The 15,709-nt window shown below is 36.8% G+C and overlaps 2 protein-coding genes across 9 annotated transcripts in view; one reads left to right on the plus strand and one right to left on the minus strand.

The window, feature by feature from the left end:
- Positions 1–15,239, minus strand: part of txn2 (thioredoxin 2) — a 33,979-nt gene extending 18,740 nt beyond the window's left edge. Inside the window, exon 1 of the mRNA XM_069909958.1 lies at positions 14,984–15,239. The gene's annotated coding sequence lies outside the window, so the exon portion shown is untranslated. The remainder of the gene's footprint in view (positions 1–14,983) is intronic.
- Positions 1–15,709, plus strand: part of foxred2 (FAD-dependent oxidoreductase domain containing 2) — a 170,200-nt gene that overhangs the window by 110,200 nt on the left and 44,291 nt on the right. For 2 of the 8 annotated variants that reach the window (XR_011348345.1, XR_011348344.1), the window contains one exon: positions 13,817–14,640. The exons of the other annotated variants lie outside the window; for them this stretch is intronic. The gene's annotated coding sequence lies outside the window, so the exon portion shown is untranslated. Of the gene's footprint in view, positions 1–13,816; positions 14,641–15,709 lie in introns of those variants that run through there. 8 annotated transcript variants of the gene reach the window in all.

Below are 15,709 nucleotides of genomic sequence, written 5' to 3' on the forward strand. Positions count from 1 at the left end.
GACATATAAAAAACGAAATCTTTTCTGGGGGGGGCTGGGTGGGGGGAAAAGAGCGGTCACTGCAAAATCAGTTGACGCTTGCGAGTGGATTCGCAAATCCAAATGGAGAGGGGAGATGTGGTTGTCCGACAAGGGATAAAGGGCAACTCAGGAGGGGAAGGGGAGATTGGGGATAAAGAAGATAGAAATAGGAGAATAAGGAAAATGTTGGATGTTGTAGGAATGTTGTCTGGTAAAGAGTTGAAAATAAGAAAACAGAAATGGAAAAGGAGGAAAGGTAATGATGGAAAAACGGAAAGAGAAGATAAACAAAATATAAAATGGCTACGCTGAACTATATGACTCTAAATATTAATGGAATACATAACCAAATTAAAAGGAAGAAACTACTAAATTTACTGAAAAAGGAAAAAATAGATATAGCATTTGTCCAAGAAACACATTTAACTGAATTGGAGCACAAGAAATTAAAGAGAGATTGGGTAGGACATGTAACAGCAGCATCGTATAATTCAAAAGCAAGAGGAGTGGCTATATTAATTAGCAAAAATGTGCCATTTAAAATAGAAGAGGAAATAATAGATCCAGCAGGGAGATATGTTATGATAAAATGTCAGATATACTCAGAGCTTTGGAATCTACTTAATATATATTCACCTAACGAAGAAGATCAAAAGTTTATGCAAGATATCTTTTTGAAGGTAGCTAATACGCAAGGGAACATACTAATAGGAGGGGATTTCAATCTGAATTTGGATCCAAATATGGATAAAACGGGGAAAAAAATTAACAGGAAGAACAAAGTAACCAAATTTATAAATAAATCAATGCAAGAAATGAAACTTGTGGACATATGGAGGAAACAAAACCCAAAAGAAAAGGAATACTCATACTACTCGACTAGACATAAAACATACTCAAGGATAGACCTATTCCTGTTATCAGCCCACATACAAGGGAGAGTTAGGAAAACGGAATATAAAGCTAGACTATTATCGGACCACTCACCCCTGTTATTGGCAATAGAGCTAGAAGACATCCCTCCAAGAATGTATAGATGGAGACTAAACCCCATGCTACTTAAAAGACAGGATTTTAGAGAATTTATTGAAAAACAATTAAAAATGTACTTTGAAGTAAATACGGAATCAGTGGAAGATAAGTTTATACTATGGGACGCAATGAAAGCATTCATTAGAGGGCAAATAATAAGTTATGCAACCAAGATGAAGAAGGACTATAATCAGGAAACAGAGCAGTTGGAAAGGGAAATAATAAACATAGAAAAAAAATTAGCAATAAAGGAAGATACAACCAAAAGAAGAGAATTGGCGGATAAAAAAATAAAATATGAAACATTACAAACATATAAGGTGGAGAAGAATATAATGAAGACAAAACAGAAATATTATGAACTAGGGGAAAAAACACACAAAATCCTAGCATGGCAGCTTAAGACAGAGCAAACTAAGAAAATGGTATTGGCAACAAGGAAAAAAGACAAACAAATTACATATAATCCAAAAGAAATTAAGGAAAACTTTAGAGAATTCTATGAACAATTATACCGAACCGAAAACGAAGGGAAAGAAGGGAAAATAGATGAATTTTTGACTAAAATTGAACTACCAAAACTACAAATAGAGGAACAAAATAAATTAACAGAACCATTTGGAACAGTAGAAATACAAGAGATAATAAAAAATTTACCAAATAATAAGACACCAGGAGAGGATGGACTCCCAATAGAATTCTACAAAACATTTAAAGACCTAATAATACCGCCCCTCCTGGATGTAATCAACCAGATTGATGAGACACAAAACTTACCAGATTCATGTAAAACAGCAATAATTACAGTGATACTAAAACAAGGGAAAGATCCACTCTCACCAGCGTCATATAGACCAATATCTTTGCTAAACACAGATTATAAGATAATAGCTAAACTATTAGCGAACAGATTAGCAGAACAGGTACCGAAAATGGTAAATTTAGACCAAACTGGATTTATCAAAAAAAGACGCACAACAGACAATATTTGTAAATTTATTAACTTAATTCATGCAGTAGAAGGAAATAAAGCACCGGCAGTAGCAGTTGCTTTAGACGCAGAGAAGGCCTTCGACAGAGTAGAATGGAATTACTTGTTCAAAGTATTGCAAAAATTCAGTTTACCAGAGAAGTATATTAATTGGATTAAAGCATTATATAAGGGACCGTTAGCGAAAGTGACAGTAAATGGACATGTATCAAAGCAATTTAACTTAAGCAGGTCAACGCGGCAGGGATGCCCACTATCACCATTATTGTTTGCGCTAGCTATAGAACCACTAGCAGAATCGATAAGAAGAGATAATAATATAAAAGGAATAAAAATAAAAGACAGGGAATATAAAATCAGTCTGTTTGCGGATGATGTGATAGTGTACTTAACAGAATCAGAACTAGCAATAAAAGAACTATATAAGAAATTGAAGGAATATGGAGAAGTGTCGGGATACAAGATAAACGTAAATAAAAGTGAAGCAATGCCTATGAATAACGCGGATTTCTCAAAATTTAAGGAGGAATCCCCATTCAGATGGCAAACGCAGGCAATAAGATACCTAGGTGTGCAAATAAACAAAAATCTAGGCCAATTATATAAACTCAATTACAATCCACTAATGAAAAAATTACAGGACGATTTAGAGCATTGGAAAGAGCTACCACTAACACTGATAGGAAGGATAAACTGTATTAAAATGAACATTTTTCCAAGGATACTATACTTATTTCAGGCATTGCCAATACAACTGACAGAAAAATTCTTCAAAGAGTTAAAGAAAATAATAAGGAGATTTTTATGGAGAGGGGGGAAACCGAGGATAGCACTAGACAAATTAACAGAATGGTATAAACAAGGAGGCTTACAATTGCCAAACTTCAAAAATTATTATAGAGCCGCACAATTAAGGTACCTATCAGATTTTTATCAAACAAGGGAAAAACCAGACTGGACGAGACTAGAATTAGATAAAATAGGGGAAAAGATACCTGAACACATATTATATAAATGGGACGAAAAATTGGTACAACATAGAACTTCTCCAGTATTACACCATCTCCTCAATATATGGAAGAAGATTCATGTAGAAAGAAATAAAATAAATTACCAAATACCAAAACTAATATTGACGCAAAATAAGCTACTCCCTTTTACAATAGACAACCTTGCCTTTAGAAAATGGGAAAAAAAAGGGATTAAAAGAATAGAAAATTGTTTTTCAGGAAGTAGATTCTTATCCTTTGAACAAATGAGAGATAAGTACAATATAACGGGAGATACAGCGCTGGCATATTACCAACTGAGATCCTACTTGAAAGATAAATTAGGAAGCAACTTGAGTTTACCAGAGGGAAGTAACCTTGAATATGTGATTACAGATACAATGTTAATCAAAAGATTTATAAAAAATATGTATATTAAACTGCAAGAAAAGGAAAATGAGGAAACAAATGGTAAAACTAAACAAAAATGGGAACAAGATTTAAATATAAAGATAAAAAAGGAAACATGGGAGAAGTTATGCTCTGGAACGATGAGAAATACAATAAATACGAGGCTGCGTATGATACCATATAATTGGTTACAAAGACTATACATTACACCGCAAAAGTTAAATAAATGGGACCCAACAGTATCGGATAGATGTTTTCGATGTAAAAAAGAAAGGGGAACAACAATTCATGCAATCTGGACATGTGAGAGAGTAGAAAAATTTTGGGATGATCTCAATCAGATATTAAATAAAATAACAGAAAACAATATACCAAAGAATCCAGAGATCTTTCTCCTAAGTAACATAAAAAATAAAGAATTTGGAATTGACTTGGAGGATGCACAAAAAAGATTTGTTAAGATAGCCCTAGCTGTAGCAAAAAAATGTATTATGTCAACCTGGAAATTGGAAGATAATTTGAAAATACAACAATGGTATATAGAAATGAATAAATGTATTCCATTAGAAAAAATAACATATAGTTTAAGAAATAATATTGAAATATTCGAACAAGTATGGGAGCCTTACATTAAATACAATAGCGAAAACCTACCGGGAACAAACATTACCTAAGTTGATGGAAGGAGAAGAGAAGAAAAGAATGGACTCAGTAGAATTTCTGGTGTATTTTTGTTGAATGACAACATTGTCTAACTGAATTAATGCAACCTAGATTGTATAACTAAAATGGATGAGAGGGGGGGGGGATGGGGGGGTGGCTTGGGAGGAGGGAGGGGGGAGGGAGAAAAAGTCACTGTAAATGTGTGGAAAAGAAAAAGTGTATATCATGGCTATTGTGATTTATGGTGTGAAAAATAAAAAAAAAAAAAAAAAAAAAAAAAAAAAGACTAGAGGGGAGATTACTGGTATAATGAGGATAATGCGTAAGGCAGACGGGCCTGTTGAGGGTAAGGATGATGAACAAATGGGGAAGGCAAGAATGGAATTGGGAGACAGAGGTAGTTGACTGGCACTTGGCAAAGGCAAAGAAGGAAGAGTGGGGAGTCAAGTAGAGAAAGACAAGATACAGGGAGGCTGATGGAGGGTAAATAGTAACCAGTATAGGAATTTCATATAAAGAAGGTAATTAGTAATGGAAATATTTGGGAAAGACGAGAAGATTTAACCAGATGGAACCAAGAGAATTCTGCTGGTAAAATATAGGTAGAGAGGATGGAACCAGATGTGAATGGAAAGGATGGACATGGGGAGGTAAGAAAAGAGACGAAAATTCTATATTATACCCACAGAGCACATGTGTACAAAGGGTAACTCCAAAGCAATCTTGATACAGAGAAGGAAGAGATGGAAGGGTACCCAAGTGGGACTGGAACAGGAAATGTTCCACATTCTAGCCAAAAGTACAAATATAGCCAAGGCTCCTGCATTTGGCCATGGCTACATACTGGGATCTAGAGGAAATGGGAAGGATCAATGGAGAAGTTGTTTGGGCATAGCCAGGTTCCACCAAGCAGAGGAGGGACCAAACAGCTCTGTGCTCAAATGAGAAAATGGTGTAAAAACTCACCAGTACTGCATCATTTACTTAATACATGGAAGAAGATCCACTTAGAAAGGAAAAAAATGAATGACCAAATACCAAAATTACTATTGACGCAAAATCCACTAATCCCTTTTACAATAGACAACCTTTCCTTTAGAGAATGAGAGAGAAAAGGAATCAAAAGAATAGAAAATTGTTTTTTGGGACATAATTTATTAGCATTTGAACAGTTGAAGTACAAATGTTAAATGTTTGCATATCATCAATTGAAAGCTTATTTAAAGGATAAATTGGGAAAACAGCTTGAGATTACCTGAAGGAAGCAGCTTTGAATACGTGATTACAGACACAATGATAATTAAAAGATTTATAACCAACATAACCCAACATGTACCAACATAACCAACTAGCTGCAAGATAAGGAAAATGAAATAAACTACCAACCTAAGCAGAAGTGGGAAAAGGATCTAATCACAAAGATAAAAAATGAAGTATGAGAAAAGCTATGCGCCAGAACTATGAAGAATACAAGGTTACGCATGATACAGTATAATTGGTTACACAGGGTATATATCAGTCCTCAAAAATTTTAAAAACGGGATTCAACATTATCGGATAAATGTTTTCGCTGTAAGAAGGAAATGGGAACAACATTACATGCAACTTGGGCATGTACAAAAGTAAATACTTTTTGGGAAGAACTAAATCAGATACTAAATTACAAAAAAAAACATACCAAAAAAAAGAGATATTTCTTTTAAGTAACACAAGTAGAGAATTAGGCCTCAAATTGGATAAAGTGCAAAAAAAATTCATTATGACAGCCTTAGTGATAGCAAAAAAATGTATAATGTCAACTTGTAAAATGGAAGAGAGCCTGAGAATACAGCAATGGTACATGGAAATGAATAAATGTATTCCATTGGAAAAAATAACATATAATTAAAAAAAATAAAGTCACAATGTTTGAACAAATTTGGGAACCATACATGGAACATATCAGAGAGGGCTTGCCTACGACTTCCATCCCCTAAAACGAGAATGAAAATGATAAGAAGTCATTTTGACAGTGTGTAATAAATAGATGACGCATTTTTCTTGTTTATTTTCCTTTGTGTGAAGATATTGTTTTATGGTTTTATTGTATATGTTGAATTTTTATGGGTTTTGGAGGGGAGAGGGTAGAGGGGAGGGAGGGAAAGGGGAAAAAAGGGAGAAAAGACCACTATGTAAATTTAATGAGATACGTTTGTACATATTTGGTTAATATGGTTCATAGTGCGAAAAATTTTAAAAAAAAATTTTAAAGTGAGAAAATGGTGGGGAATGGATGCATATGGGGATTGCATTTCCATTGTGAAGATGAGGCAGTGGGGTCCATAAAATTTGAGAATTTTTAAAAAAAGAGATGAATAGTGTCCCAGATGTAGATGGGGTCTGGATGGATGAGATCATTTGTGTTGAGTACGAGGAGATATTTGGTGAGGCAGGAGCAGGCAGAATCAAGGGTTTACCAAGCAGTTGTGTTTGCAAATTTTGGGTAAGGGCTGGGAAAATTATTGGGTGATGAGATCTGTGTTGGTCTGGTAGATGATATCCTGATGATGGTTGGGAGCCTGCGAAACTTGTTGCCACAGGTGGGTGCAGAAACAAAGTTGTTGAGTGTATTCAAGACAGAGATTGATAGGTATTTGATTAGTCAGAGCATCGCGTGGAAAGATGGATCAGCTCATGATAGAATGACAGAATATACTTGATGGGCCAATTGGCCTACTGCTGCTCCTGGATTTTATGATGGCTAGTGGGATCTACAGATCCTATCAAATATCAGTCCCGAGAAAGCAATTGCATCCTGGTCCTTGACAAGTGTGACTTTTTTTTTTCTCTTTTTTCTTTTTTTTTTTATTTGCAAGTCCCACAGCTCCGGGAAATGCAGGGCTGGTCCTAACCCTAACTTTGCATCCATAATGTTATACTTAATTTTGTACCATGTATCTGACTGACATCACTCAACCGCAGTCTAGAAACTCACATGTGCCTTTATCTTTCTCATCCCTCTTCCAAACTCTCGACAAACTGTCTTCATCTTGTGCACCAAGGTCATCCAAGATGCTGCTTCCTGTGTTGTAATTAACCCGCCATCCCCGCTTGTTAGAACTAAAAGCATTTCTCAATCTGAAAATGTGCCTTGATTTAAAACTCTCACCATGGTTTTGAAATTCAGGTTTTCATCCCTTCCATCATCTCAAGAGCTCGGTGTTTTCTGATCACATGCAAATGTAACATCTCTACCAGCTTGCATTTATTCTTAACTTTTTTTTATTTAAAAAAAAGTACTATTTGTTGAAAACTGCTTATTTTACCAATTCTTTGATTGGTAAATTGTTTGGTATCCCTTCAGGGATTCTTATGAAAGGAGGTAACAAGTGGAAGCAGTTCTGTCTCTTATCAGCTGTAAATCATTGGATAACTTGAGCAATATAATTTAAGTATATCAGGAAAAAAATCCATTTTAAGATTACTGGCCCAATAAAGAACCTTGTTTGGGTGGTTTTTTTTGTATTCACCTGTATATCCTGTGTGTAGCACCAGTTCACTGTAAACTCAGTAGGCAAGTAATTGAGATCATAATGTTCCTGAATTGTGGATTATTACGTGGACCAGAGTAGTGACACGACATATATCTCACAACTCCAGAAACCTAACTTCGATCGGGTGCCTGTCATCATTTTTACATACCTTGATGAAGGGCTCAAGCCCAAAACGTTGGTTATGTACCTTCATCTTTGCTAAATAAATTACAGTTTGACCAGCAGAGTTTCTCCAGCACTGTAATTTTACCACATTCACAGCATCTGCTGACTTCTGTGTTTCACTCTTTTCTTCACATGCTTACCTACTATATTCCATATGCCATGTTCTTGACCACTCCCTCAGCTTGTCAACATTATCCTCAAAGCCTACTTTCTCACAAGTCCATCTAGTTTTGATACATCACCAACCACAGAAACTTGACGTTTGGTCCCCTCAGCCAAATCACAGAAATTTTACAAATATCCTAGAGTTAGGATTCAAGAACCAATTCCCGAAGGGGTTTTGGTTTCCTCCCACCATCTCAAAGTGCCAGAAAGTTCACAAGATTCTACAAGTTATCCTTTGGTAGAGCAGCAAGAAGATAAAGAGTATTGATGGGCACGGAAGACAAATTGAGAGGAAAAATGTCACTCGGTTTGCAGACAGAAATGGGCTGAGTTGACCACTTTCTGAGGAATAATTAGTAACACCCACTAGTATCCAGTATCAGTATAGAAGTGCCAAAGCTCAGGACAAGAAAAACCCGAGGGTTGTTAACTCGGCCTGCGACTTCATGGCACCAGTCTTCACTCCAGTGGCCACATCTACAAGCCTTAAGAAAGATGGAGCCTTAAGAAAGCAGCCTCTACCCTCAAGGGCCCCCATCACCCAGGCCATTATTCTCTCTGCACCCCCCCCCCCACTGGATCCTTGACTTTATCAGAAGACCACAGTCAGGAAGAATTGGAAACAAAGTTTCCTCACTGATTATCAACATAGGTGCACCTCTTATCCACTTCTCTACTCATTATACACACAATTTCAATGCCATCTACAAGTTTGCTGATGGCACCACAATTGTCGGCAGAATCACAAACGGCAATGTGGAATCGTACACGAGGGAGATAGGTCTGCACGTTGAATGGTGTAACGACAACAACCTTGCGCTCAACATCAGCAAAACCAAGGAGATGACTGTGGACTTCAGGAGGAAGTCGGGGGGGGGGGGGAAACATGACCCAGTCCTCTTCAAGGGTTCAGTAGTCAAGAACTTCAAATTCCTGGGTGTCAACATCTCTGCAGATCTGTCCTGGAGCCTCCACGTTGATGCAATCACAAAGGCTCGCCAGCAGCTATACTTGGTGAGGTGTCTGAGGAGATTTGGTATATGTCACTGAAGGTTCTTGTAAACTTCTACAGGTGTACCATGGAGAGCATTCTGCTGGTTGCATCACTACCTGGTACAGAGGTGCCAACTCTCAGGTCAAGAATAAACTCCAGAGGTCGTTAACACAGCCTGCGACATCATAGGCACCAGACTCCACTCCATCGAGGACATCTATTTTTTTTTTAATTTTTTATTTTTCACACCATAAATCACATTAGCCATGATATACACTTTTTCTTTTTCACACATATACAGTGACTTTTTCTCCCCCCCCCCCCCCTCCCTCCTCCCAAGCCACCCCCCCACCCCCCCCTCTCATCCATTTTAGGTATACAATCTAGGTTGCATTAAGCCAGTCAGACAATGTTGTCATTCAACAAAAATACACCAGAAATTCTACTGAGTCCATTCTTTTCTTTCCTTCTCCTTCCATCAACTTAGGTAATGTTTGTCCCCGGTAGGTTTTCGCTATTGTATTTAATGTAAGGCTCCCATACTTGTTCGAATATTTCAATATTATTTCTTAAACTATATGTTATTTTTTCTAATGGAATACATTTATTCATTTCTATATACCATAGTTGTATTTTCAAATTATCTTCCAATTTCCAGGTTGACATAATACATTTTTTTGCTACGGCTAGGGCTATCTTAACAAATCTTTTTTGTGCATCCTCCAAATCAATTCCAATTTTCTTTGTCTGTTATGTTACTTAGGAGAAAGATCTCTGGATTCTTTGGTATATTGTTTTCTGTTATTTTATTTAATATCTGACTGAGATCATCCCAAAATTTTTCTACTCTCTCACATGTCCAGATTGCATGAATTGTTGTTCCCATTTCTTTTTTACATCGAAAACATCTATCAGATACTGTGGGGTCCCATTTATTTAACTTTTGCGGTGTAATGTATAGTCTGTGTAACCAATTATATTGTATCATACGTAGCCTCGTGTTTATTGTATTTCTCATCGTTCCAGAACATAATTTCTCCCATGTTTCCTTTTTTATCTTTATATTTAAATCTTGTTCCCATTTTTGTTTAGTTTTACCATTTGTTTCCTCATTCTCCTTTTCTTGCAGTTTAATATACATATTTGTTATAAATCTTTTGATTAACATTGTATCTGTAATCACATATTCAAGGTTACTTCCCTCTGGTAAACTCAAATTGCTTCCTAATTTATCTTTCAAGTAGGATCTCAGTTGGTAATATGCCAGCGCTGTATCTCCAGTTATATTGTACTTATCTCTCATTTGTTCAAAGGATAAGAATCTACTTCCTGAAAAACAATTTTCTATTCTTTTAATCCCTTTTTTTTCCCATTTTCTAAAGGAAAGGTTGTCTATTGTAAAAGGGAGTAGCTTATTTTGCGTCAATATTAGTTTTGGTAATTGATAATTTATTTTATTTCTTTCTACATGAATCTTCTTCCAAATATTGAGGAGATGATGTAATACTGAAGAAGTTCTATGTTGTACCAATTTTTCGTCCCATTTATATAATATGTGTTCAGGTATCTTTTCCCCTATTTTATCTAATTCTAATCTCGTCCAGTCTGGTTTTTCCCTTGTTTGATAAAAATCTGATAGGTATCTTAATTGTGCGGCTCTATAATAATTTTTGAAGTTTGGCAATTGTAAGCCTCCTTGTTTATACCATTCTGTTAATTTATCTAGTGCTATCCTCGGTTTCCCCCCTCTCCATAAAAATTTCCTTATTATTTTCTTTAACTCTTTGAAGAATTTTTCTGTCAGTTGTATTGGCAATGCCTGAAATAAGTATAGTATCCTTGGAAAAATATTCATTTTAATACAGTTTATCCTTCCTATCAGTGTTAGTGGTAGATCTTTCCAATGCTCTAAATCGTCCTGTAATTTTTTCATTAGTGGATTGTAATTGAGTTTATATAATTGGCCTAGATTTTTGTTTATTTGTACACCTAGGTATCTTATTGCCTGCATTTGCCATCTGAATGGAGATTCCTTCTTAAATTTTGAGAAATCCGCATTATTCATAGGCATTGCTTCACTTTTATTTACGTTTATCTTGTAACCCGACACTTCTCCATATTCCTTCAATTTCTTATATAATTCTTTTATTGATAGTTCTGGTTCTGTTAAGTACACTATAACATCATCCGCAAATAGACTGATTTTATATTCCCTGTCTTTTATTTTTATTCCTTTTATATTATTATCTATTCTTATCAATTCTGCTAGGGTTCTATAGCTAGCGCAAACAATAAAAGTGATAGTGGGCATCCCTGCCGCGTTGACCTGCTTAAGTTAAATTGCTTTGATACATGTCCATTTACTGTCACTTTCGCTAACGGTCCCTTATATAATGCTTTAATCCAATTAATATACTTCTCCGGTAAACTGAATTTTTGCAATACTTTGAACAAATAATTCCATTCTACTCTGTCGAAGGCCTTCTCTGCGTCTAAAGCAACTGCTACTGTAGGTGCTTTATTCCCTTCTACTGCATGAATTAAGTTAATAAATTTACAAATATTGTCTGTTGTGCGTCTTTTTTTGATAAATCCAGTTTGGTCTAAATTTACCATTTTCGGTACCTGTTCTGCTAATCTGTTTGCTAATAGTTTAGCTATTATCTTATAATCTGTGTTTAGCCAAGATATTGGTCTATATGACGCTGGTGAGAGTGGATCTTTCCCTTGTTTTAGTATTACTGTAATTATTGCTGTTTTACATGAATCTGGTAAGTTTTGTGTCTCATCAATCTGGTTGATTACATCCAGGAGGGGCAGTATTAATAAATCTTTAAATGTTTTGTAGAATTCTATTGGAAATCCATCCTCTCCTGGTGTCTTATTATTTGGTAATTTTTTTATTATCTCTTGTATTTCTACTGTTCCAAATGGTTCTGTTAATTTATTTTGTTCCTCTATTTGTAGTTTTGGTAGTTCAATTTTAGTCAAAATTTCATCTATTTTCCCTTCTTTCCCTTCGTTTTCAGTTCGGTATAATTGTTCATAGAATTCTCTAAAGTTTTCCTTAATTTCTTTTGGATTATATGTAATTTGTTTGTCTTTTTTCCTTGATGCCAATACCATTTTCTTAGCTTGCTCTGTCTTAAGCTGCCATGCTAGGATTTTGTGCGTTTTTTCACCTAGTTCATAATATTTCTGTTTTGTCTTCATTATATTCTTCTCTACGTTATATGTTTGTAATGTTTCATATTTTATTTTTTTATCCGCCAATTCTCTTCTTTTAGTTTTATCTTCCTTCATTGCTAATTTTTTTTCTATGTTTACTATTTCCCTTTCCAACTGCTCTGTTTCCTGATTATAGTCCTTCTTCATCTTGGTTACATAACTTATTATTTGCCCTCTAATGAATGCTTTCATTGCGTCCCATAGTATAAACTTATCTTCCACTGATTCTGTATTTACTTCAAAATACATTTTTAATTGTTTTTCAATAAATTCTCTAAAATCCTGTCTTTTAAGTAGCATGGGGTTTAATCTCCATCTATACATTCTTGGAGGGATGTCCTCTAGCTTTACTGTCAATATTAAGGGTGAATTGTCCGATAGCATTCTCGCTTTATATTCTGTTTTTCTTACTCTATCCTGCATACTAGCTGATAACAAAAATAGGTCTATTCTTGAGTATGTTTTATGTCTAGCCGAGTAGTAGGAGTATTCCTTTTCTTTTGGGTTTTGTTTCCTCCATATATCCAAAAGTTTCATTTCTTGCATTGATTTAATTATAAATTTGGTTACTTTGTTCTTCCTGTTAATTTTTTTCCCCGTTTTATCCATATTTGGATCCAAATTCAGGTTGAAATCCCCTCCAATTAGTATGTTCCCTTGCGTATTAGCTCCCTTCAAAAAGATATCTTGATCTTCTTCGTTAGGTGATTCCAAAACTCCGAATATATCTGACATTTTATCATAACATATCTCCCTGCTGGATCTATTATTTCCTCTTCTATTTTAAATGGCACCTTTTTACTAATTAATATAGCCACTCCTCTTGCTTTTGAATTATACGATGCTGCTGTTACATGTCCTACCCAATCTCTCTTTAATTTCTTGCGCTCCAATTCAGTTAAGTGTGTTTCTTGGACAAATGCTATATCAATTTTTTCCTTTTTCAGTAAATTTAGTAGTTTCTTCCTTTTAAATTGGTTATGTATTCCATTAATATTTAAAGTCATATAGTTCAGCGTAGCCATTTTATATTTTGTTTATCTTCTCTTTCCGTTTTTCCATCATTACCTCTCCTCCTTTTCCATTTCTGTTTTCTTATTTTCAACTCTTTATAAGACAACATTCCTACAACATCCAACATTTTCATCGAGGACATCTACACGAAGCAGTGTCTTAGAAAAGCACAAAGACCCCACCACCCCCCCACCCCCCACCTCAACCCAACCCAGGCCTTGTCCTCTTTACTCTGCTACAGGAGCCTAAAGATGAACACTCAATAGCACAAGGACTGCTTCTTCCCCGCTGCATTCAGATTTTGTAAAACACCGAATTTCATGACTTGTTCATGACAATAAATTCTGATATTGATGCCCTCTGCTACCATCAGGAAGGAGGTACAGGAGCCTGAGGATGAGCACTCAGTGTCACAAGGACAGCTTCTTCCCCTCTCCCATCAGATTCCTGAACGATCAATGAACCACAGACACTGTCTTACACAATTTTTATTCATTTTGTAAGGTGGGTTATGTAAATATTTGCATCGTGATGCTGCCGCAAAACAACATATTTCGTGACACGTTCATGACAATAGATTCTGATGCCCTGTTCTCACTCTTACCGTCAGGAAGGAGATTCAAGAGCCTGAAGATGAGCACCTACCAGCACAAGGACAGCTTCTTCTGCTCCACTGTCAGATTTCTGAATGAGCAATAAACCACAAATACTACCTTATGCAGACTCTAACTATTACCTCCTGCCTTTGGTACCATGCTCTTTCCCCAATTTCCCCCCTTCACCAAGGTGTTCTGACACCTGTCTACATTTTGCTTATACCTTGATGAAGGGCTCAAGGCTGAAACATTGGTGATGTCCCTTTATCTTTGCTATACAAAGTACACGGCACCTGTCTACATTTTGCTCATACCCTGATAAAGGGCTCAAGCCTGAAACATCAGTTATGTCCCTTTATCTTTGCTATATAATGTACACGGCACCTGTCTACATTTTGCTCATACCCCGATGAAGGGCTCAAGCCTGAAACATCAGTTATGTCCCTTTATCTTTGCTATATAATGTACACGGCACCTGTCTACATTTTGCTCATACCCCGATGAAGGGCTCAAGCCTGAAACATCAGTTATGTCCCTTTATCTTTGCTATATAATGTACACGGCACCTGTTTACATTTTGCTCATACCCTGATGAAGGGCTCAAGGCCGAAACATTGGTGATGTCCCTTTACTATATATGGTACACGGCACCTGTCTACATTTTGCTCGTACCCCGATGAAGGGCTCAAGCCTGAAACATTGATGTCCCTTTACTATATAAGGTACACGACACCTGTCTACATTTTGCTCGTACCCCGATGAAGGGCTGAAGGCTGAAACATTGGTGATGTCCCTTTACCTTTGCTATATAAAAGGACAGACTGACCTGCTGACTTTCCCCAGCCTTGTATTTTACTACCTTACGGTCTTTTTCTTGCACTTTTATTGATTTTGGAAAGTTTGCACTGTGTTGCTGCCCCAAAACAACGAATTGTGTGACATGTTCATGACAATAATTCCTGATTCTGTGGGAATCCTTCTCCCTCGCTCTGTGCCCCCTGACCAACCAGGCCAGTGCATTACCCACAATTCCCTTCCCACACCTCGCTGACTCAGCCTTTAATCAGCAACCTTCTAAATACACGAGGTGAGACCATATTTTCCCACCGTTCTCACTTATCGAACGCGCCAAGACCCCGAACATTGACCCAAACCCGGCAAAGACCCCCCCTAAAACTCACCTCGCTCACGCTCCCCGGCCGCTGCTTATCCCCGCCCCCTCTCTCCTCCGCGGTCACTTCCTGGAGACGGACTCCCAGACGCCCTCGCGGCCCCTGCTCGCTCTCCTCCGCTTTTCACTCCTGCGGGGACGGGACGGCGTCGCCGCTTCCCGACTCTGACCTGAACGGGCGGAAAAACACAAGGACCCCCTTCAATGTCTCTCCTCCAAAAAACTCGGGGTTCTGCTGGCCATCTTTGTAAAGGGGAACGTGGCCGGAAGTGGGCGAGAGGCAGGCGCTGGTCACGTGGGACTTGCTCTCAGGTCCTTCCGCGTTGACCTTGAAGCTCCAAGGTTATGGTCTTCCCTCCCAATGGGGGACACGTGCAATTGCATTAAATTAGAGGAGCTACCAAGCAATATTTTGGATTATCTATCGGCTTCATTCAAGATTCAGATTCAATTTATTTCATTATTTCCCAAAAATATTCACAATAAATGATTTGCAATACAAGAACTTTTTACATTCATAATGTCAGTCATATCTAAACATTCTCATCAATGTACATTTTACATTGTTCTCTCAATACACTATGGCACCTTGTCGTTGCTACATCTTGTCATCAGACACAGCTTTTAGAAAAAAAATTATTTACAAGCAAGTTTTTATACTCATAATGTAAGTTATAACTATACATTCTCATCACTGCACATTGTTACACTTGTTTTGTCAATACTTCATTTCCAC

Source organism: Narcine bancroftii, chromosome 13 (genome assembly GCF_036971445.1).
Source record: "Narcine bancroftii isolate sNarBan1 chromosome 13, sNarBan1.hap1, whole genome shotgun sequence".
NCBI classification, from domain to species: Eukaryota; Metazoa; Chordata; class Chondrichthyes; order Torpediniformes; family Narcinidae; genus Narcine; species Narcine bancroftii.